Source organism: Macaca mulatta, chromosome 3 (genome assembly GCF_049350105.2).
Source record: "Macaca mulatta isolate MMU2019108-1 chromosome 3, T2T-MMU8v2.0, whole genome shotgun sequence".
Taxonomy (NCBI): Eukaryota; Metazoa; Chordata; class Mammalia; order Primates; family Cercopithecidae; genus Macaca; species Macaca mulatta.
Genome location: NC_133408.1, coordinates 170,782,236 through 170,807,702, shown reverse-complemented (window position 1 = coordinate 170,807,702; position 25,467 = coordinate 170,782,236). Strand labels below are relative to the sequence as shown.

Sequence of the window (25,467 nt, the reverse complement as noted above, 5' to 3'; positions counted from 1 at the left end):
TGAGTACGTTAGGGCACAGTCATTCCTGATTTTGATGACCTTGGAGAATAGTGGTGGCTCTGTAGTTTCTAAATGAGGGCACTGTGGGGCTGGAATCTGGTAGGAAAGGGGGTGGGGTTACTAGGAGACTTGTCTTCAAGCAGTGCTTGCATAGCAAGCACACCGTTCTTACTTAGAGTATGTTTATGGGGAGGGAAGGTCTTGGGGAGGCATTTGGTAGAGATTCCAGGGCATTCAAAGAGGACAGATGGTGCTCTGGAAGCATTCCATGTTAAACCAGACTCCAGGTGCCGAGACTCAGATGGACTCAAGGTCTTAGTTGAATCGAAGTGAGGTTTGACAGTATATTCTAATACGATTGAATTTATTGGAGAGGAAAGAAAAGTTAAAACTTTGAGGAAAATGTATATAACTTGACCTGAAAACAGAGAAATAGAAGAAATTGGTGAGCAGGGAATGGGAAGACAAAAATGGAATGTTGTAAGTTTTTAAATGTCCTAAAACTTTTAAAAGACATATCAACTATGTCAAGACTAGTCAATAGCACAGGGTTCTTTGTTAGAAAATAACAAATGAGTAAGTTTTCCTTTTTGTTTCTGGTGAATACTTTGCAATATCGCTAGGTGCTATTATTTGACTCATATCAAATGCCTTTCCAAAATTATGTCCAGAATTCATGCAGTGCTTACATTTTTAGATTGCTTTATGATCATTACCTTGTTTAAATCAAGTTTCTGGAAGGCACACATGACACTTATTACTAGGCGTGCTTTATGGATTAGGAAACAAATCATTTGTATAGTGCAGACCACGAAGCTGTGCTGAGACCGTGAGACTTCTCTGCTTTTCACACTACCAGTTTTAGTTTTATCTTGAAATTGTATGTTGTCCCACTGCTTTTATAAAAGGATTGAACCTTAAAATCTTAAGAGTTGATTTGGCATATGAGTAATTGATTTGAGACTGTGTTTCACGGACACAGCTTTAGATTTTGATCACCTCTTTCTCTTTAAAAAGAGCTACGTGTGATTTGCTACCCAGATCTGTACTCATTTCTTGACTCAAATACGTATCTGTGACATAATCTTCGTAATTAAATCTGTGAAACTGTTTTGAATCCTTCAGACTTGACAGTGTGAGGCTGGGGTTGGCAGTCTGCTTAACAAGATGCTGGGACCACCTCTGAATTGGTGAATCAGGGAGCTGCTGTGTGATCGCCTCCCCAGGCTTTCCTGGAGTTTGTCTCTGCCGCTTCCTCAAGCCCTTCAAAAAGGCTCCTGTACTTTAGAGAGTCAGGATGTTAATGACAGTTCTTTTTTCTTGTACTTAATAAGACTAGTGCTTAAGTGGCAGTGTCTGCCTTTGCCTTCTCCCATCTCTTTGTGCTCCTTTCTTCCAACTTCTCATGTTTCTGTTTCTCGCACAGCCAGGTGTCCAGCATCCCATGCTGACTTGTGGTTGGCCAGAACCCCCCCTCGTGGATTTCCTCCACATTTTCCTCTTCCTCCTTAAGTGGGAAGTTCTCTTTCTGGTGGCTCTGACTGGTCTTATATAGTTTGTTGGAAAAAGTATTGCGGTAGAGTAGTATTTGATACTGTGCTGCACCTCCAGGAGTGTCCAATCTTTTTACTTCCCTGGGCCACACGGGAAGAAGAACTGTCTTGGGACACACATAAAATACACGAAAACTATCAATAGCTGATGAGCTTAAAAAAAAAAAAATGCAAAAAAAAAATTGCAAAAACAATCTCATAGTGTTTTAAGAAAGTTTGTGAATTTGTGTTGTCAAAGCTGTCCTGGGCCACATCTTGGACAAGCTTGCTTACAATATTTCCGCTGGATTTCTAGTGCCAACTAGCTATGGAACCCTGCGAGAGATTTGAGTCTCTGCTCATCTGAAATGAGAGGTTGGATGGAGAAGGGTCTTTCCAGCCCTAAAATGCTGTGATTGAGATTATTCATACGGTGGTATGGTTGTAGATCCTCCCAGGAAACTTCAGCATTTGAAAGGTACCCAGTAATCAAGACTGGTCTCTGTAGGGGTGATACCTTTGAGTCCCCAGGTAAAACGATCTTGGACTCCTTAAATTAGACTGCCTGCCGTGTGGCTGGCCCTCTTCTTCAGGAGTTAGGGATGGGTCAGGAGGGCACCCTTCTCTTTTTTTGTGTGCTATCTACGTTAGAAGACCTGAATATTGAACCTGGATTACACTTTGGAAAAGTTGCTGACACAGGTGTGAAATATTCTGCTGCTTTTCATCTCCACGAAGGAGGCAGTCACCTTCTAAAGTCATTCTTTCGGTGATGGTATTTAAACCACTAGGGGAGTTTCTGGGAACCTGCTTCATACCTCTGTCAATTCTTGTACAACTCATAAAAAAATGCCACTTCAGATCTTTCTCTTGCAAAATTGTGTGTGGCTTGTGACCATAAGTGCTAGTGTCCTATTTCTAGGGACATTTTTGTTAGTACTGAATCTTTTTGTTATGTTCACCAAGCTACTTATCTGTCCATTGTCAAGGCCACTGACAGTTGTTTTGCTGTCTGCTTTTGTATTGATGTATCATGCATTCATTGCACATATTGTTTATTTTTAAAACTCTGTGTTTATCTTTTTTGTTTATGTTTCCAGAGAGATTAGTTACTGCTATGCTAAGAACATTTATTTAATCCTTTGTCCTTAGTGTCATTCGTATTCCTTTAGCTATTCCTAGTTTTTAGCTGTTTAGAATTTTGTAAGACCTACTTTTTATAGGCTCAGTTCCAAAATAATTTGTGATGACTCTTCTATTTTTAGCATGTATTGCCTGAAAATTCAGGTATTTAATAGCAAATGAAAGTTTTTTTTTTAATGCCGTTTATTTTGGATTTTATCTTTGAAATCTGTAGTTTGTTTTATGCCTCTTAGCTTACAAAAAGTTACTCTGCTTACACGTCTCTTATTTTTATGGAAAAAGATATAAAATCCCCCTTTACTCCTCTTTTTAAAGGATTTTAAATTGAGATTCTTTCTGCTGCTAATTTAGTTCTCCTGAAAAAGAAACATAGGGGTTTGTTCTTTGCCATATATCTTTGTTACTACCTGACAAGCAGTTTGGAGCAAGGATTTTATAGGCTTAATCAGTACCCTGTTTAGTCGTTTCATATCATCTGCAGAATGTTTTTGAGATACATGTTTTTTAAAAATAAAATATTATTTGGGATTCTAAACAACAGAAATACCCAAACAACAGAATTGCTCTAAAGTTTTAAAAGTGATCATCTGTGTGAGAAATCATGCCTTGCAATAACCGAAGAACATTTGCTCTTCTGTGGGAAACAGTGGCAGCACGTCCTGGCTCATTCTGTGTCTGAGTGGTCCAGCCTCTTACCCCAGAAAGCCGTCAGCATTGTGGAGGGAGACCACAGTGGCTCCCGAGAGTCCATTGGCAATGCATGCATTCTGACTGCATTTATTGTTGCTTTTGGAGAGTAACAGTTGTTTTAAAGCACTGAACTGTGATTGCGTAAATACTCATCTTACTTCCTAAAACGTGTTTTTTGATCATCATGCTCTTTTGGAGTAAGAACTGTAAGCTCTGGTAAGATTACTCCTCAGGAACATGTTGGGTCTTGGACATTGCAGGTCAGTCATCTAGGGCAGCGGTCCCCAAACTTTTTGGCACCAGGGACTGGTTTGTGAAAGATAATTTTTCCACGGATGGCTGGGGTGGGGGATGGTTTCAGGATGATTCAAGCACATTCCATTTATTGTGCACTTTATTTCTATTATTATTACATTGTCATATATAATGAAGTAATTATACAACTCACTATAATGTAGTATCAGTGGGAGCCCTGAGCTTGTTTTCCTGCAACTAGATGGTCCCATCTGGGAATGATGGGAGACAGTGACACGTCATCAGGCATTAGACTCTCATAAGGAGCCCACAGCCTAGATCCCTCACATGCGCAGTTCACAGTAGGGTTGGTGCACCTATGAGAATTCAGTGCCGCTGCTGATCTGACAGGAGGCAGAGCTCAGGAGGTAATGCGGGTGATGGGGTGCGGCTGTAAATACAGATGGAGCTTTACTGGCTAGTTCACCGCACACCTCCTGCTGCGTGCCCAGTTCCTAACAGGTCATGGACCAGTACCTGTCTGTAGCCCGGGACTTGGGGACCACTGACCTAGAGTATTCTGGACTGTAGACTCTTGTGTTCCTTTTCATGCGTTGGAATCTTCCTAGTCTTCAACAGGGAGTCTAGGAGCAGGCACAAGGAAACATGTCCCCTCTGGGTAAACTTTCTGTCCAAAATTAAAACAAACAAAAAACCGGAATACGTCTGGAATCTATCTGAGCGTTTTGTGGATGCCGGCCCACCCTGGCCCTGGCATATCAGCAAGCCAGTTGGGGACCATTCTTTTCCTCCCTATTTATTGCCTTTTTTTCCTGAGTTCTTTACTCACTCAGTTTCCTCCCTTTTTTGTCTTTTTTGGTTCCTTTCCATTTCTTCTCCTTTTTCCTTTTACTTTCTTCCGTTCCTAATATGGATAGCCTAGTAAACATCCTACGCTTACCGTAGGCATTTTTTTTTCTTTTTTTAGCCTGATTAATAGCAGTCCAAAACTAAAGACAAATTTTACTCTGATATTATAGTCTGTAAAATCGCATGCTGGTGCGAATTATTTATTTATTTGTTTGTTTATTTTTTTGAGATGGAGTTTCACTCTTGTTGCCCAGGCTGGAATGCAGTAGGACAATCTCGGCTCACTGCAACCTTCGCCTCCTGGGTTCAAGCAGTTCTTCTGCCTCAGCCTCCCAAGTAGCTGGTATTACAGGTATGCACCACCACACCCAGCTAGTTTTATATTTTTAGTAGAGATGGGGTTTCACCATGTTGGCCAGGCTGGTCTCGAACTCCTGACCTCAGGTGATCCACCTGCCTTGGCCTCCCAAAGTGCTGGGATTACAGGCATGAGCCACCGTGCTCGGCCTGGAGTTTCACTCTTGTTGCCCAGGCTGGAATGCAGTAGGGTAATCTTGGTTCACTGCAACCTCCACCTCCTGGGTTCAAGCAGTTCTCCTGCCTCAGTCTCCCAAGTAGCTGGTATTACAGGCATGCACTACCATACCTGGCTAATTTTATATTTTTAGTAGAGATGGGGTTTCAGCATGTTGGCCAGGCTGGTGTCTTGAACTTCTAACCTCAGGTGATCCATCCACCTCAGCCTCTCATAGTGCTGGGATTACAAGTGTGAGCCACTGTGCCTGCCCCAGAGTTTCACTCTTGTTGCCCAGGCTGGAATGCAGTGGGATGATCTCAGTTCACTGCAACTTCCACCTCCTGGGTTCAAGCAGTTCTCCTGCCTCAGTCTCCCAAGCAGCTGGTATTACAGGCATGTACCACCACACCGGGCTAATTTTATATTTTTAGCAGAGACGGGGTTTCACCAAGTTGGCCAGGCTGGTCTCTTGAACTTCTAATCTCAGGTCGTCCACTCACGTCGGCCTCCCAAATTGCTGGCATGACAGGCGTGAGCCACTGCGCCCAGAAAGTGCTAATTATTTCTGAAGAGTTTAACATGTTTATGTAGCATATTTCAGGTTGAATGAAAAAGATATGTGAAATGTATCACTTCCCCAGCTTTTTTTGATATTTAAATAGGCATTCAAATAGGTTTCAGATTGGTGTTTAGACTTTCAAATTTAAATAGGCATTCAAGTAGGTTTCAGATTGAAGTTTAAAGAGCAGTTTACCTAAATTTTGGTAATAAATAACTATATAGAATTTCAGGATCCTTTCTACATATGGAAATTTTTGGTAAACAAAGATATTGTTTGGGTTAAAGTAGTATTTTTAAATTTCTTAAACTATAGCAGAGTTTGGTATGTAAAAAAAAAGTAGTAGAGTGAAATTTGTGTTAAATAGCAGCTGACCTATGCCACTCTCAAGGAGCACCGTGTATTCCAGCTGTAAGGGCCTTCAGAGCTCATTGAGTTCAGTCTTCTCATTTTATAAATGAGACAATTTACTTAAACTTACACACCTGGTTCACAGCATAGATGATCACAGTTAGGTCTTCCACCTCCCTGTCCACTGTACTTTTTGGGCAGAAAGATAAGGTTAGGAAATTTAGAAGTGAAGTGGACAGAATGAGCATGAGAAGACCACTGTATTTGAGTTCTCAGGCAAGCTTTGACTTTAACTTCTGAGTTACGAGATGTTGGACTTAGGTGTGTTTAACCTCTTTGGATCCTAATTTTCGGAGGGTTGTATTTTTAGGTCCTTCTGAAGTCCATGACATAATCAGGTGAAAAAAAATGAAATAGGTTTCAATTCTTCTTATTGTAGGTTTGTGCGATTTCAGTTTAAGTAGATATCCCTATTTTTTAGTAACATTCCTTTTTTTTTCTTGTTAGTGAATCAGCTTTTCATCGTGTGTTGTTGTTAGACACAGGTTGTCTGAGTCAACGTGCTAGTTGCCTCTGTATTCAGATGTCTCTAGCATTGTGTTGATTAACCGAAGTTAACACACTTTAAAAGGCAGGTCTTCCCTGATTTCAAACTGCAGGAATATCCCGTGGACACGTTACTCAGAAGTACTCTTTTTCAAGTGGTTTACACTTTCTTACAGTCTTCAAGAGTAATTTCATCATGTAAGTAAAATTTAAGATAATTTTGCTCCTCTAACTTCTAGAGCTGCTTTATTTGTGGTCATGGAGCAGGTTTTTTCATTCTTAGTAAGATAATCTGGCATTGTTTGTGGCAGAGAGAAGACAGTTCTAACAATGTGGAAGGATGGGAATGATGAGATGAGTTTAAAGTGCTGAAGAAAAACTGAAAGACTGGAGGTGTTTTTAAGAAGACTGCCAGTGAGCTTTGAGACCTTTTCCCCATTGCCTAGCAGTAGTTCCCAAATTGTTTTAAAAACCCATTCTAGGCTCGGTGTGGTGGCTCATGCCTGTAATCCCAGCACTAGGGGAGGCTGAAGCAGGAAGATTGCTTGAGTCCAGGAGTGTGAGACTAGCCTGGGCGACATAGTGAGACTTTGTCTTTACCCAGGTGTGGTGATGTGTGCCTGTGATCCCAGATACTCAGGAAGTTGAGGCAGGAGGATTACTTGGGCTTGGGAGGCCGGGGCTGCAGTGAGCTGTGATCATGCCACTGCACTCTAGTCTGGGTGACAGAGTAAGACCCTGTCTCAAAACAAAACAACAAACCATTCTTTCAGTGAACACTTTTTTAATACCTATTATGTGCATAGCATGAGTTAGGTGCTGTGGGAATTACAAAAGAATTGTTCATCTAGGGCTTTTTGCTGTAGGTGCTTACTTTCTAGCTGAGTTCCCAATACTTAGGCCATGAAATGGTGAAGTGCAGTGAAGGAGTACGCGCAGAGAGTGCTCTAGGTGAGAAGGGACAAAGCAGTAGGGGAAGACTCCAGGGAGCCATGGAATCTGAGCAGTTTGAAGGACCAGTAGTAAAGAATAGCTAAAAAGAACTCATTTTAATTTTCTTTTGGGAGAATGCAAGGGAAGTGGTTGGGCTAGGTTAGGACATAGGCTTGGGAGTTGGGGAAGAACCACTGTATGTTTTAAAGTGTAAACCAAACAGTGGCAGAGGCAGATCTCAATCAGTTTAGAGGTTTATTTTGCCAAGGTTGAGGACGCGCCCCCGAAAAAGAAACACAAGTCACAGTAGGATCTGTGTCTTGTGCTTTTTCCGAAGAGGAATTTGGGAACTTCAATATTTAAAGTGGAAAGAGAAAGCAGGAGGGGAAGGAAAAAAAAAAGGAGAGTGGGTAGGCATTGAGGCAAGTGGTTACATTCTTGGGAGGCTCTGATTAGTACTGCTCAGTGAATCTACATTTTTACATGTGAAAAGAAAGGAGTGGGGGGAAAAGTTGATTATGCATTCGTCGTGTGCTCAGTAAATCTACATTTTACGTAAGATAAAGTAAGCATGTGAAATTACAGCTGTTTGGGAACAAAAGTAAGGCAGTTTTTTCGTGATTCAGTTTCCAGGCTTAACTTTCCCTCTGGCATAGTGAGTTTGGGGTCCTGAGATTTTATTTTCTTTCACAGTGGCAAATGGGGGAGACCCCATGGAAATAATACAGGCTTTTTGCCCTAGCTTTTTATAATATTTTAAAAATTTCACACTTAAAAAAATAGTACTGTGAGCACCTGTATACCCTCCGTCTGTATTCACTAGTTAACATTTTGCTGTGCTTGCTGGCTTGTTCCAGGTGTGTGTATTTTGAACCATAGGTGGTAACCATGCATATTTGTATTATTTTGCCTCATCGTTTGAATGTAAGTTGCAGACATCATGACATTTCACCTCTAAATACGTGCTAAGGAGGACTGTTTTCTGTATATACCTGCCAAACTGTTGTCACACCCACAAAGTCTAGTATTGATGCAATAACCTGGCTTAACATATAAAAAATATTTAAACATGAAAGAGTGTTTATTTTTCTTAAAAAAATGTCAGACTTGTCTGGGACCACGCATATTGAATAAATTGGTGTGGTGAGGCTAGAACCACAGAAACTGGTTTACACATATTTGAAGAGTCATATGTAGCCATAAAATAGAAAGAGGAAGCTCATTGTATTCTGATCTGCTGTACAATGAAATCCTGAGTAAGAACAAGGCATAGAAGAATGTGATAAAAGAGAATTTATAAACATTTGCATGTATATAGATATAATCTCTCTGAAAGGATAGAAAAAGAACCATAATATTCCATGCTTTTGAGATAAGACATTAGGTAGCTGGGAGACAGGTAGACTTTTCTCTGAATACTCCTTTTTTACCTTTTATGTTCTATTTTGCATTTTGAACTATGTGAATATTACTTACTCAGAAATAAATGGTAAAGAAGCACGCATAGGCTTTTGTTGTTACCATTATTAGCTCTGTAACATGTAGGAGCATACTTCTCTTTACAGCCTAAAAAGATTTGGAGAATGAGACATGAGGCACAGACAATGGAGAAAAATTTTATTATTTCAGTTTTGAAGGGTGTTTTAGTCCATTAGAGCTATTGTAACAAACTATTGTCGACTGGTTGGTTTATAAACAACAGACATTTATTTCTCACAGCTCTGGACGCTGGGAAATCCAAGATCAAGGTGCTGGCAGATTCAGTATCTGGTGAGAGTCAGCTTGCTGGTTCATAGATGGCACCTTCTCCCTGGGTCTTCACATGGTGGAGAGAAGCAGCAAGCTCTCTGGACCCTTATGAGGACACCAGTCTCATTCCTAAGGTCTCTATCCTCATGACCTCATCTAACCCTAATTATCTCCTAAAGACCCTACCTCCTAATCCTATCGTCAGGGAGTAGGGTTTCAACATATGAATTCTGGGGAGACACAAGCCTTCAGTCCATGACAAAGGGAAATTTGCTATTTGTGCCACTTTTTAATAGACTGAGATACTCATGGTGTAAGAAGTTATTTTTTCAGGAGCTGCTAGTAGGGAGAGTAGGGGCTTGATGGGAATCTGATATCCAGGAAGTAATGGAATTTCACAAGGGAAAGCACAAAGGAAGGAAGGAAGGTGTAGTAGAAGTACAGAAGATGATGACTGGGATTTAGAGTTTGCCTTATTGATGTATTCATACTATTTTTTGAGATGGGGTCTTGCTCTGTTGCCCAGGCTGGAGTGCAGTGGTACAGTCTCGGCTCACTGCAGCCTCCATCTTCTAGATTCAAGTGATTCTCGTGCCTCAGCCTCCAGAGTAGCTGGGATTACAGGCGTGCACCACCTTGCCCAGCTAATTTTTTTATTTTTGTAATAGTAGAGACGGAGTTTCACCATGTTGGCCAGGCTGGTCTCAAACTCTTGACCTCAAATGTTACCTGCCTGTCTTGGTCTCCCAAAGTGCTGGGATTATAGGAGTGAGCTACCATGCTTGGCCTATTCATACCATTTTTTGAGGACAAAAGATGGCGTGTTAAAAAAGTTGCTAAGAGAAAACATTTAGAAATAATGTCTGCCTATTTTTTCAATTAAAAAAATCATGTTTCTAATGCCTGATTTTTTAAAAAGACAGCTTCTTAGATTTTACTGAAGATTATGTGAAGGTTAAAAGAAAGCCTTATTGGGTAAATGCTATAAATCTGTTATTAGTAAGTTATGTCTATTTGATAGCAGTTTGATTATTTTGTGTGATAATTTTTATATAATTATATGATGAACTTCTGTGATATTTACCCTTTAAAATTGCTTTTTCTCTGTTTTGAGATGTTGCATGAAATGTTAAAATTAATTTCGGAGTTAACTCAGCCATAGTTTATTTTCTATTTTGTTAATGATTAACACGAAGTTATCGATTGGTACTTAGAGCCTCTTCTCTTGAAGGCCAGTGTTTGTTAATTAGTGAGTGTTGAATTGCTCCCGGTGTCCATTAGGCATCTTGTGGTTAATGGAGACAGATGGTCTGCCCTTGATAGATGCTTCTGGAAAGTTAGCATTTCAGCAGTGGCAGTTACATTCCTGTCAGGCAGGACTTCAGGAAGAGAGGAACTCTGTACCATTTGATCCGGATTCCCAGGTGTGACTTTGCAGGTGAAGAAATTTGATTTTATCAATTCATTTAGGGTGGATGGAGATTGTGAGACTGAGTAAAGCTATCCAAGCCAAGCAAGCTTACATGAGATTGAATTCTCCAGTGTATTAGTTGGCAGTGGGAGATGTGCTGTAGCCAGCTGTAGACTTTTTGAAAGGATGAAACTTGAATCAGAACTCTGTTGGTGAGCATAGAAATAAGATGGGAAAGAACTGGATATTTTCAAGTTGTCTGTGAAGCCATGAGGATTTGACAGAGAACTCTTTCCCTTCCGGGGCTATCCTCCCTAAAAAAATGGAGCCCAGGCTGGGTGCGGTGGCTCATGCCTGTAATCCCAGCACTTTGGGAGGCTGAGGCAGGAGGATTGTTTGAGACCAGGAGTTTGAGACTAGCCTGGGCAACCTGGCGAGACCCTATCTTTACAAAATTAAAAAATTAGACATAGTGGTGCATGTCTGCAGTCTTAGCTACTTGGGAGGCTGAAGTGGGAGGATTGCTTGAACCCTGGATGTTGAGGCTGCAGTGAGCTGTCATTGTGCCACTGCACTCCAATCTGGGTGATGGAATGACCCCCTCTCTCTCAAAAAAAAAAAAATATATATATATAGCGTGTGTGTGTGTATATATATATGGTTACACACCCACACATTTATGAACAATGTTTGGTTTCACTTGTTTTTTATCTTTATGTAGCAGAATCATACTGGATATATTCTTCTGTACTTATTTCACTAAACATTAGGATTTTGATGTTTTAACAGTGCTGATGCATGTAGCTCTAGGTGATTAATTTTCATTGCTGTTTAGCTTTCCATTGTATGAAACTATGCCATAGTTTCATAGTATGAATATGCCGATTTCTCCATTCTCCTGTTGACTGATGTTTGGGTTTCATGATTTTTGCATTGTGAACAGTGCTGCGAACACTTGTAAACTTGTTTCTTGGAGAATGTGCACAGTCTCTACAGATTGTATTCTCTCTTTATTGTATTACATGAAGAGACAGAAATAATCTCTATGTTCCTGTATTTACTCAAACAGCTGATGTTAACATGAGAATATTAGTATGGAATTAAGGTCATTTATGAATGTTGTTAAGTTAATTCAGTTGATTTCAAGTTCTGTCCTGAATAAAAGCAATATTTTTCATAAATGACTATTTCACACTTAAAAAATATTGAAAAACACTAGAAGATAGTAACATTCCATAATATCACCACCCTCATTTGGTAATTATAAAATTAGGCTGTAAAAATTTTGTTTTACTATCAGTCCTATCTGCCTCTGCCAAAACACACCCCAACCCCTTTACTTAGAAATAGTTTATCACCATTACCAATTATGCTTTTCACCTTTACTTTGTGCTTAGAAAAGTCATCTCTATACATTTGCACATATTATTAAAGATATATATGTATGTATATATCATTTTTAGACAATAGCATGTAAATGCAATTTAATTTTTTTTCCCCTTCTTGTTGAATGTTTTTTCAAAAATCAGGATATTGGCCAGGTGCGGTGGCTCATGCCTGAAATCCTAGCACTTTGGGAGGCCGAGGTGGGCAGATCACCTGAGGTTAGGAGTTCAAGACCAGCCTTGGCAACACGGCAAAACCCCATCTCTACTAAAATACAAAAATTAGCTGGATGCGTTGGCGTGCACCTGTGATCCCAGCTACTCATTCGAGAGGCTGAGACAGGAGAATTGCTGAGACAGGAGAATTGCAAGACTCTGTCTCAAAAAATAAATAAATAGGCCGGGCACGGTGGCTTATGCCTGTAATCACAGCACTTTGGGAAGCCGAGACGGGTGGATCACCTGAGGTCAGGAGTTTGTGACTAGCCTGGCCAACATGGTGAAACCCCATCTCTACTTAAAAATACAAAAATTAGCTGGACGTGGTGGCACGCACCTGTAATCCCAGCTACTGGGGAGGCTGAGGCAGGAGAACTGCTTTAGTCTGGGAGGCGGAGGTTGCAATGGGCTGAGATCGTGCCATTGCACTCCAGCCTGGGCAACAAGAGCAAAACTCGGTCTCTAAATAAATAAATAAATAAATAAAATTGGGATATTAACACTGATACTATAATATTATCTGACTGTAGACCTTATTCAGATTCTGTTATCCCCAAAATATCTTTATAGTAAGAAATTACCAGATCATATGTTACATTTGGTTAACCTGGAACAGCTTCTCAGTCTCCCTGTGTTTTGTGACTTTGACATTTTCGGAGAGTACTTGGCAATATTACATAGTGTCTTTCAACAGTAGTTTGTTTGTTTCTTCCTCGTGCCTGTATTCAGGTTTTGTGTTTTCTGTAGAAATGCTACATGAGGGACGCTGTGTTCTTCTCAGTACATCTTATTCAGAGGCACGTGATGTCTGTTTGTCTCACCACTGGTGATATTAACTTAGATCCCCTGGTTAAGGTCAGGTTTCTGTTAGATTTTCTGGTTTCTCGTTTTTCTCGGAAAGTTACTGTTTCCTTTATTTCCAATAATAATTGTGTTATGGAATGATATTTTTAGATTTCGTTAATGTCCTGTTACTCCTCACACGTTTAACCCTAGGCTTTTAAAATCTATTGATGCTTGTGTGCATCATTTATTCTTATGATGGCTGCCTAATGGCGATTTTTAAAAGTCCATCATTTCTTCATTTATTTATAGTTGACTTTCTTCCCCCAAAAAGAGCTCTCTCTTCAATCTCATTTATTTATTTCAGTGCATATTCATGGATTCTGATATTAGTCTTAATTTATTATTATTACGTATTTTGATGCTGAAATTATCCCAGATTTGGCCAGTAGGAGTTTCTTCAAGCCGCCTCCTGTGTCTTTTGACACATCTCCTTCGTTCTTTGAACATATTCTTTCTTGTGCATGTAGAATGTTTCTCATTGCATACCTTCTCTGCCTCAGCCCTAGAATCAGCCAGTTCTCTGAGAAACTCTGTATGAGAGTGTCTGCTTCTCCATAGCCTGGCCAAGAGTGACTTTTTTTTTTTTTTTTTAATTTTTGCCAATTTGATAGTTGAGAAATAGCATCTCGATGTAATTTAAATTTGTATTTTTTCCACTATAAGTGGAATTGAACATCTTTTAATATGTCTAAGGGATATATATGTGTGTGTGTGTGTATAAGTATATGTGAGTGTATGTATTTTCCCATGTCCTTTGCCCATTTTTCTGTTGTTTTTGTCTTTCAGAGTTCTTTATATATTATGGTTATTACTCCTTTATCTGTGATATGATGCAAATATTTTCTCTCATTTTATCTGTTGCCTTTTGTTTACAATAGAGTGTTTTTGGCCATATAGAAATTTTTAAAAAGTATGTAGTCAAATCGATCAATCTTTCAGTCTTCCCAATTTTGAGTTGTAGGTAGCAAACCTTTTCCTGCATCGAGATGAGAGAATTCACCTTTTTTCCCCCTTCTCGTGGTAGTATGGCTTCATTGCTTTACATTTAGATCCCTGATTCATTTGGAGTTTATTTTAGTATATGGTATGAGGTTTTCCAGTGGCTAGCCAATTATTGTAACATTGTGTTAATCCATTTTCACGCTGCTATGAAGACATACCCTTGACTGGGTAATTTATAAAGAAAAGATGTTTAATTGACTCACAGTTCAGCATGGCTGGGGAGGCCTCAGGAAACTTACAATCATGGCAGAAGAGGAAGCAAACATGCCCTTCTTCACATGACAGCATCATGGAGATGTGCCAGACAAAAGGGAGAACAGCCCCTTATAAAACCATCAGATCTCATGAGAACTCACTATCACAAGAACTGTATGAGGGTAACCACCCCCATGATTAAATTACCTCCTTACTGGGTCCTTTTCATGACACGTGGGGATTATGGGAACTATAATTCAAGATGCGATTTGGGTGGGGACACAGCCAAACCATATCAAATATCATTTATTAAATAGTTTTTGCCTTGGTGATTTTAGATGCCACCTTTATCATATACAGTACTAAAACTTCATCTGCACTTGGGTCTGTTTTTGAACTTTCTATATTACTCTGTTGGTTTTTCTGTCTATTCATGTGTCAGACACTTTTCATCATGGAGGCTTTAGACTATAATTTAACGTCCGGAAGAACTCATCCTTCCCTCTAGTGTGTGAGTGTTTTCCTGGCTGTTACTGCATATTTATTTTTCAGTATGAGGCTTAGTATCAGTTGTATATCTTCATTTAAAAAACTTGGTTTATTTATGAGGATTACATTAAATTTCTAAATTAATTTATGATGAACTGACATTTTTATGTTAACTTGTTCTATCTGAATATAAGAGATGTCTATTTGTTAAACTCTTCGTTTGTGTCTTTTTAAGAATGCTTTAAAGTTTTCCTCAGATGTGTTTAATACATTTATTTTAAAATTTATTCTTAAGTACTCAGTTTTCTTTGTGCAACTTGCTTTGTTTCCACTTAATATATCACATACAGCTGAACAGGTCAGTACGTGTTGATCTATTTCATTTTAAAAAGTGGATCCATGGTAAGTTATGTCTGTGTATCTGTTAGTATGGGGGAATGTGAGGGTAGCAGAAGTCATAATTTCTATCTTAAATAACTAAAACATAGTTTTGGAAATCAGATATGTTTATGTACATTAAAAAATATAAAAAAAATTCCTGTGTGGGTATTCAATTCAATTCCTTGAATTGAGCCTAGAAGAAAGTGTTGAATTTAGTTTAGTGGAGAGGACCAAAAAGGACATTTCGTGTGACAATGGCATAGACTAAAGTAGAGGCAGAGTTTCACCATGTCGTGTGAGGTCAGTGATATAACTGGCCCAGATGATGTTTCTGTACTCAAAGATAGAGTAAGGGCAGTTATTGGACAACTTGAGTGCCCAAAGAAAGCATTTGGATTTGTCACACTGGCAGCAGAGGCCTTCTGAACTACTAATCTATTGCAGTGTAACAAATTATCCCCAAATTTAGTGGCTTAAAACATCAATCAACATTTATTGATGTCCGAGATTTGGGATCAGATTAACAGCATTCAGGCTTGGGGTCTCTTGTGGTGAAGTCAAGATGATAATCAGGGCTGGACATGGAGGCTCATGCCTCTAGTCCCAGCACTTTGGGAGGCTGAGGCAGGAGGATTGCTTGAGCCTACGAGTTTGAGACAGCTTGGACAACATAATGAGACCCTATCTCTATTAAAAAATAATAATAATTTTTAAATAGATGTTAGCCAGTCTTCAGTCATCTTAAGGCTTTATTGGGGCTGGAGGATCCTCTTCCAAGATGGTGCACTCACATGGCTGGCAAGTTGGTGCTGGTTGTTGGTGGGAGGGCTCAGTTCCTCCCCTTTGTGGGACTCTTCACAGGGTTGAGTGTCCTTATGACATAGCAGCTGCACTCCCCAGATAGAGCGATTGAAGAAAACAAGACAGAAGCTTCAATGCCCTTTTTGACCACGCGTTGGAAATCATCCCCCATCACTCTCACCGTGTTCTCTTCCTTAGACACAAGCCAGTAAATTCTGCCCACATTCAAGGGAAGGGGAGCTAGGTTTCACCTTTTAAAAAGAGGTGTGTCAGAGAATCTGGGAACAGATTTTACAACCACCACACTGTCCTAAAGAGGAGTGATGGTATAATTTTGAAAAGGAAAAAAGTCTAGGATCCAGAGAAAGATTAATCTGGTAGTAATGTCAAAGATGAATAGAAGAAAGGGAGAAACAGGAGGTGGATCGTAGTGATGCGATCTAGCAGTCAAGTGATGAATTTAGTTGGGAGCAGTGAGAGGGCAGAGGTAGGACACATGGAAGGGAGACAGCAGAATCCCTTCCCCTGTGATGGTTGAGTTTTCAATGACTGACTATGTAGAGAAAATCAGGGCAGTGACTTTGGGGAAAGCCATGGTTTGGGATATGATTAGGAAGGGGAGCTGGGTCTGTTGGATTAGAGAGAAAGAAGAGCCAATTGGGTTCCTGCAGGATGGAAAAAAGCAGAGTGATCAAGAGCTTCAGATGTTGCAGAATTCGCAGAGAATGATGTTTGAAATGAATGCATTTGCCTGCAAGGTTATTATAGGTGACAGCAGTTTAAGTGGAGTAGAGCAATTTTGGAAATTGGATTATAACATTTAATTTGATGATTAACTTTTTACAAAGTGCTTGAGGTGGGAGGATGAGGAGCTGGTATACCATTCACGACTCAGATTTTGAGATCTTATGTCTTTCTGCCTCCCGATAGTACCCCCAAGACTCCCTGGAATGGCACTTCCACTCAGCTCTTGGATTGAAGGCAATGGAGGAGGATTTTACCTCACTCATTTTCAGGGACTCTTTTAATTGCATGTGAAATCAACTGACTTTATTATTTTTTTGCTTACATATCGCTTTTAACTATCCTCATGTGTGCTCTCCCCAGCCCCATTCATTTCCCTTCCTTTCCCTTCTCCCTGGTCGGTAAGCATTTCAGATCATGATCCAAGACAAAGATCTATTTTTCTTCTCCCTTACCTCCCAACTTCAAGCATGATTCTATGATTCATATACTTTGTTAACTGAACTTGCAGGGATGCAATTAATATATAAAAAATATAATTAAAATTGCAACCGGCAAATGTAAATACTAAATTGAAAGAGTCTTGGTTTTTTAATTTTAATTTTAATTTTTTGTAGAGATGGGGTCTTGCTGTGTTGCCCAGGCTGGTCTTGAATCCCTGGCCTCAAGTGATCCTCTCACCTCAGCCTCCCAAAGTGCTGGGATTACAGGCATGAGCCACCACACCCGGCCTTATTTAGTATTATTTTATGTTCTGTATCTGTACATAGATTTAATCTGTTTTCAAATTAGTGAAATAATTATCAATAAGATGGAGTAAAAACATGAAAATAATTTAAAAATGTCTTTATGTGACATAACACAGATTTGTGTAAGGATATGAGATTAAGTCGACCAAAGATGGTGTAGTAAAACACTGACAAACCCAGAAATTAAATGTGAGTTTTCTCTGTAACATGGTGTGATGATGATTATATTATTGTTATTTTTTCTGATAGGGCTATTTTCCTTTGAAGAAGAAATGTTGGGTCCATTTAAGACTTAAACTAAATTACAATAGCATTAATAACTATGGTTCCAAATTAGGAGTAGTCTTTATGCTGTGAAAAAAGAAAAACTATTGTTGATAAGTTCATTTTAGCACAAAAGGATAGGATTGTTCTCAGTAACATCATCTTTGAATAAATAGGGCGGCCTCTGATGATGTAGCCTCGTTTTGCAGTGTGCGTGGGAGGTGAGCATAGAAGAGACAAAAGGGCCAGGGGATGTTGAGAAGGAATAGCAGAAGGGAGGGACACCTGGGTGCCTTCACTGTGGATGGCACAGATCGTAAGTGACTGGAGGGGGCAGAGGCTCTGACTGTGTCAGTATTGCCATTAGGTATTCCTTACATAGACATTAAGCTTTTTCTGTGTGTCTGTGGGTGTGAGAGAGGGAGACGAAAAAAAGGGAGTGAGAATGTATATGTCTCCGGAGATCACTGACTGTGCTGTTTACTTTTACCGTTAAAGATCTAGGGCCAGGTGCGGTGGCTTACCCCTGTAATCCCAGCACTTAGGGAGGCTGAGAGCAGGCGAATTGCTTGAGCCCGGGAGTTTGAGACCAGCCTGGGCAACATGGTGAAACCCCATCTCTACAAAAAATACAAAAATTAGCTGGGTGTGGTGACACACACCTGTGGTCCCAGCTACTCAGGAGGATTGGTTGGGCCCGGGAGGTCGAGGCTGAGCTATGATGATGCCACTAGCTACAGTCTAGGTGACAGAGAGACACCCTGTGTCAATTTAAAAAATAAAAAGATCTGGATATATTTGGAGATTCTATCATGGCTTTTACTCCTTGTACTTGAGCAATTGACAGAAAGTTAATCTGGTTAATTGATATATTTTCCATTTCCTGTTTCCCACTCATCCTATCCCCTCCTCTTTCCCTCTGAGTTCTCTGAGTCTCACTTCAGACCTTGTGGGTCCTAGAAGCTTCCACCAAGTGTCTCTTCCATTTCCAGGGCCCCACAGTTGCTGGGCACATTGTCCTCCTATGTGCTCCTCTGTCTCCAGAATGTCCTGGGAATCACTGTGTGTAGGTTTCTACAACCTGTGTTATTTTTGTCTGTGTGTTTGTTTTCGCTTCTCTGAGGGAGGAGCCAAGTTTCATCCATGTAGCTCCACATGGAATAAATGTGAGTTGACTGAACGAATGAAAGATTTCCCCAAGCCTTGTAGTAGACGTGCTTGGACCATGGTGGTCCATCAGTGTGGCAGTGGAGTCCCTGAGCGTTAAGGATTGGGAGACGTGTGACTAGAGAGGTAGACCACACAAGCCATGAAGCATCTAGGGGTGACTGCAAACTGAGTGAGGCAGGTCTCCTGGTCCTGTGGTGCTCCACAGAGAAGGTTTCTGGGATGGCTTGGAAGCAAGAAACAGATAAATGCAGTGCTGTGTGCTAAGCATTGCAACCTCCTGCACAAACTGCTCTGGGCACTTCAATTAATTTGCACTCTGGGGGTTGGTCTGGGAAGATTGGCGTTTGAGTTGAGTCCTTAAGAGCGTGCAGTTGCTCACCAAATGGAGAAGAACAAGGAGCATGTTTCAGAAGCAGCATGTACCACACTGTAGAGGTGGGAATTGTCATTTTCTTGAGAAGTTGTAATGGAGCTTAAGGTTCAGGGGCATTGGGAGTGGGAAAGGAGCAGGAAATGAGATTGGAGAGGGCCATGTGTGTAATGCTGAATGACTGGCCTTCACCCCGTTGACTGTGGGGAACCATTGGAAGTTTTAAAATTAGAGGAATGGCGGAGATTCACGTTTTAGAAAATGCCTGGCAGCAGTGTGGAAGATGGACTAGAAGGGGAAGACTAAAGAGAATAGACGAGTTGGGAGACTCCTGCAAAGTCCACCTGAGTGTGGTGAAGGGCCTGGATTAGGCCTTGATAGCAGCGATGTGGTGGAGAAGACAAAGTTGCATATGATTTTGGAAGGTGGAATTTGCGTGACATACCGGAGCTACAGATAACAGTTGTGGGAGGGATGGAAGAATAGAGAAGGAAGAGTTTTTTAAGCTATAGCCATTGAATGGGAGAATAGAAAGGAAGCACCGAGTTTGGTTCCGGACATTTTAGAGTGGGGCACCCAGATGGAAAGAACCAGCAGACGGAAACATATTCACACGTGTGTAAATGGGTGAGATTATATAAGGAGAGCTTGCTGAGCAAAACGAGAGAGGGTCACGCAGAGGACTCTGGGACACTCCAACATTTAAAGAGCACACTCAGGAAAAGAGCCATTTAAGAACTGTTCCAAAAGGAGACATAGCTACCAAGAGGTCAAGTTGAGATGAGCAGGAATACGAAGCCATTGGATTTGACCAGCCAGGGCAACAGAGTGACCCTGTCTCAAACAAACAAAAACAACAACCAAACTTTTCCAAAAGAATTTGTTATAAGATTTTTGAAAATACCAAGCACTTTTCAGTGTGTGTGTGTGTGTGCGTGGCAGATGTTAAATATACATAACATAAACTTTACCATTTAATCATTCTTGAGTAGTTTTTTTGGCATTAAGTACATTCACATTGTTGTACGACCATTACCACTGTGCATCTCCAGAACTCTTTCACTTCCTGTGATTGAAACTCTGTACCCATTAAACAACTCCCCATTTCCCTCTCTTCCATCCACTGACAACCACCATCCTACTTTCTGTCTTTATGAATTTGACTACTCTGGGAACCTCATACAAGAGGAATCATGCAATATTTGTCCTTTAGTGACCAGCCTGTTTCAGCGCAACATATTCAAAGTTCATCCGTGTTGTAACATGTCAGGATTTCCTTCAGCATTTTAAAAATATAATTTGAATATAACTTTTTTTTTTTTCCAAGAAACCAACTATTTACAACCATTACAAAGTCCTACAATCTGCCACATCAGTTTTACACAGGGAAGGGAATTAGAAGAAGGGAATTCACGTCGATCACAGACATCCTGTTGAGCATGTGTCAGGCGCCACGCCAGTTCCAAGTACTTCGTCTAACTCATCGAATCTCCATAACAATTCTGTGCGGTGACATTATTTTTCTCATTTTACAGCTGAATAAACTGATTTTCAGAGACTTACGTAGCTTGTGCAAGGCCACACAGCTGGCAAATAACTGAGCCAGGATTCAAATCCTGATCCTCCCAATACCCAAGGCCATGCTCTTTTTAGGACCCTTCGGTTCTCCCTGTGGTCCTTTCTCTAATTATATGACTCTAAAGGAGTCAAATCTCTTTGCTTTGAATTTAATGAAGTTGTGCTTTTTAAGGTTTTCCTGGTGTTCAGCAAATACACAAGGCTCCTCATGACATTAAACCACTCTTATTTTGTATTTTACCTTTTAAGGACAGAATCAAGCATTTGCCAAAAGTAGAGAATTAATTGTGTAACTAATTAATTCAGTTCACATAGTTATTTGTTTAATGTTGTTTGATGTGTTTGTCCAACTTAATATTTGTCTGGGGTCATTTACAGAACTAAGTTGATTTGTAGGTTAGATTTCTGAAGGAAAATACTTTTTTAAAACTAAACTTGCAGTTTCTATTCTAATCACAAATAGAAAAGGAAGAAACTTTTTAAAATGAAAAATATTTAACCACTTATTTTTGAGGATCTCACAAAAACAAAGTATTATGCAAGTAATCTGACCGTAGTATTTGAAGCCAAAAGCCACAGGTTGAGATTTGCCATGCTGAAGGTTTTTTTTTTTTTTTTTTAATCTGCAAATGTTTCTTTGAATTCTTGAATGCTCTATCCTGTGCCAGTGAAAGATGTTTTTCTTTAAAGATCTTAGCAGTGACTGACATATCACTGTTTGAGCAGATGATCCTGAGAAAGTAATCAAAGCCATTTACAGAACAGGCGTTTCTGTAACTTGGGCCCTTCACGGAAGTAAGCCAATGGGCTTGTGTGTTGTTTGAAGACTGGGCTTATCTCTGCATCTTTGTTCAGTGTTTGGCTTTGAGAGCACCACTGACTCTGAGTTTCATCTGCACTCTGTGACCAATTGTGAGAGAGACCCAAAGTCTGAAGTTTATGTTGACGTTAGAAAGTCATTCTCTGAAGCCTGTTTTTGGAATGAGTTTAAAGAAGGAAGAGTACCAAAAGCCAGGTCCGGTCTTGTAGTGGATGTTTTGGAAAGAAAGGATCATGGTTCTGTGGGACCATAAGAGTGGATCAGATTACATTCTAATGTAATGATGAAAACAAAGACTAATAAATCAGAGGGACTCTAAAACATCCTAAAATCTTCCCTCAGGCAAATAATACCAGACCTTCGAGGGCGGATAATTGTTTTCTCTCCATTTTCTTTTTTCTTTTTCCTTGCAGATTGACAGAATTAAAAATGTGACAGCCCCCATCAGTGGTTCATTTAAGTGTTTTGGTATATAGGTGATTAGAAACCATAAAATATCTTCTGCTTTATTTTAAAGCTATTGTCTCGCTCAGACTGCATAATTTAAAGGCAACTGTGTAATTCATGGCTGTGGTGAAACATTTCTGATCCTAAAAGTCATGGACGAAAGGGGGCATTTGCCTACCTAGCATCAAGGAGCTTAAACTGTAATCAGAAGTCCATGCATTATTGCTTTATTCAAATGTAAAGGGAAGATGAATGCTCAAGATACAGCAAAGGATCTTTTTAAAATATGCAATTTGTGTGACTCTTGCTGAGTCAGATGAGTGGGTGATGCTGGGCAGAGCTGTAGAAGAAAACTGACTTTCAGCAAGGGATAAGAATCCATGCTAAACAGGACAGGAGTGAGGCTGAGAATATGCTCAGGGAGAGTGCGGTGATTGGAATATTCGTCCCTTCCAAAACTCACGTTCACATTTAATCCCCAGTGTGGCAGTATTGAGAGGTAGAGTCTTTAAGAGGTGATTGGATCATGAGGGCTTTGCCCTCATGAATTGATTTACCCACTCATGGATTAATGGGTTAGTGGATTAATGGGTTGTCATGGGAGTGGGGCTTGTGGTTTTGTAAGAAGAGGAAGAGAGAGTGACACTCAGCCCCCTCACCATGTGATACCCTGCACTGCCTCGGAGTCTGCAGAGTCACCACCAGCAAGAAGGCTCTCACCAGATACTGCCTCTCAACCTTGGACTTCCCAGTATCCAGAACTGTAAGAAGTAAATGTCATTTCTTTATAAGTTATCCAGTTTCAGATGTCCTGCTCTAAGCAACAGAAAATGGACTAAGACAGAGAGGGAAGCCTCTGGAAGGGGGAAGCCTGAGTGGTGAAGTGGTGAGTCCAGCAGCTGAGGAGAAAACTTTTGACCTGAAAGGGCTAGATCTCAGACCCAGATGGAAAAGCACTTTCTCTTTTTACTTTGGGGCTTGAGAGAGTGCTCAGCCTGAGTCTAAGAGTGGAGGTAGACCAGCCTAACAAAAAGGACTGACTCCAAGGAATTGCTAGCCAGAGGGAAAATAAAATAAATCATGGAAGGCTTGGGAGATGCCTTTTGATACTTTAAACCAAGCTTGTCCAACCTGCGGCCTGCAGGCCACATGTGGCCCTGGACAGCTTTGAATGCGGCCCAACACAAATTAGTAAACTGTTTTAAAACATGAGATTTTTTTTTTGTATGATTATTTGTTGTTGTTGTTAGCTAATCACTATCATTAGTGTTAGTATATTTTATGTATGGCCCAAGACAATTTTTCTTCCAGTATGGTCCCAGGAAGCCAAAAGATTGGATACCCCTGCTTTAAACCTACCATGATAATTGAATACTGTGAGATTTTTATGTGTAAAATTTAGTCCAGATGGCTAGCATTTGAATTCCCAGGATACACAGCAGTAATTTTTTTGTTTTTCATAGCAGTAAATTTTTTGGTGTTTTTGAACAAACTCAAGTCTGTTATTCACTGCAGAGTACCAAGTAGGAGATTCTCATTAGCAGATAAGAGAAAGCAAAATATGATGTCTTTACAGGAGAAAACTATGTGTTCAATTAAGATAGGGTGACAAAACCCAAGTGTGAAACCTACTAGTGGGGACTGGCAGAAAGATACCCTATTTTACACAGTATTCTGTCCTTACATAAAGTTACTCTCTAATTGGCATCTCTTGGAAAAATGGCTGGATTTGGCCCACTTAAGTAGGTCCAGGAGGGGCAAAGACTTGGAGTTTATTCATTCATTTTGGGAGGAAGCCCAGAATAGTCAATAGAACTAAAGATATGACAGGAGTAGTAGGTGCATGTCCTGTAATGTAGTTGGAATCCTAAAAACTGGGATAAGTCTGAGGTATAGGGGTTACATGACTCCAATTTATCCCTGGTTTTTGTCTTCATTGTCTCCACTGCTGTTAGGTTTTCTGAAGCCTTGTCTTCTCTAGTTTAAATTGGAGCAGGAATTATTCTTTGATAAAAGGCAGCACCTCAGTTAACTTTCTCACTCAGAATATATTTAGTCAACAGATAACTGTTGACACATACTAAATACAAGTGCATTACATGCTTTTGGAGGATACAAAGATAAATCAGGCAGAGTTTATTCTTAAGTTTTCTCATGTAATGGGGGTGGAGGCGATGTACCATCATTTAATGGTTGAGAACTGGGGTTCTGCAGTCAGACCCAAGCTGGTTCGGATCCTGGTGTTGCAATGTATGAGATGTATAGCCTTGGAAAAAGCTACTCAATCTCTCCTAAACCTTCGAGGCTGTATGTCTAGTGCATGTCAACACCAGGATATGTATAATAGTACTTATGTCATAAGGATGGCTGGAGGCCTATGAGATAATGGTTGTAAAGGGTTTAGAAGACTCCCCAGAGCATAGTGAGTCCTATCTGAACACTGACAACACACACAGATGAGCAGAGGTGCTTTATGGACCCAGGGGGTTCTGGCTTTGCTGATGTCCAGTGTTAGAGGTAGGGCTTGGGGAGTACCTATATTGGAAGCAATCACTCAGATTGTATGTCACTGGATGACATTGCCAGAGGCAAACAAGAAACAACATGGCAGACACAGAACTTTTTTTTTTTTTATCCACAAAAGTGGACTGTATTTTTTTGTTTGCTTTGATGTTTTGTTTGTATTTTTTTTTTTTTTTTTTTTTTGAGACTGAGTCTCGCTCTGTCTTATAGGCTGGAGTGCAGTGGTGCGATCTCGGCTCGTTGCAACCTCCACCTCCTGGGTTCAAGCGATTCTTCTGCCTCAGCTCCCCTAGTAGCTGGGATTACAGGCACCTGCCACCACACCTGGCTAATTTTTGGAGATGGGGTTTCACTATGTTGACCAGGATGGTCTCGAACCCCTGACCTCAAGTGATCTGCCCGCCTTGGCCTCGCAAAGTGCTGGGACGCCTGGCCTGTCTGTATTACTTTGCGGTAACTCTGCCATTAGGGGAGTTGAATCAGACTCATCTGATAGGAAGATGACTTAATCATCAGTTATTTTAGTACACAGTTATTGAGTCTGTCTTTGCACCCATTATGGGTTCCAGCACTAGATCTAGTTTATTAGCACTGAAAATAAAGCAAATACTAAGCCATATTGGTGATTGGCTTACAAACTTAGGAGTTTGGCTGGCTGTTAAGGATAGGTGTCTGTAATATTAGAAAGTTTTCAGGCAAAATGAATAAAACAACCAGATAATAATTTGGGAAATAATAAAGGAGTGGTGGAGTTGGGTTTCTGTAGCTGACTGTTTTGCTCAGACATTGTGGTGTCAACTTACTTATCTCTAAACATTTAAATAGATTACTGACTGGCCTGGGATGTTGTCTGTTCTTTTTTTAAAAAAATGTTATATAATATTTGACCCATACAAAAGGTTATATAATTCTGTATAATTAATGGGACGTTATTAACACACTGAAGCTA

The 25,467-nt window shown here is 40.2% G+C and overlaps 1 protein-coding gene across 12 annotated transcripts in view; it reads left to right on the top strand.

Moving 5' to 3' along the window:
• The window catches only part of LOC708686 (uncharacterized), a 255,606-nt gene that overhangs the window by 10,983 nt on the left and 219,156 nt on the right, over nt 1-25,467 (top strand). Inside the window, exon 4 of one of the 12 annotated variants that reach the window (XM_077997353.1) lies at nt 9,095-9,258. The exons of the other annotated variants lie outside the window; for them this stretch is intronic. The gene's annotated coding sequence lies outside the window, so the exon portion shown is untranslated. The remainder of the gene's footprint in view (nt 1-9,094; nt 9,259-25,467) is intronic. 12 annotated transcript variants of the gene reach the window in all.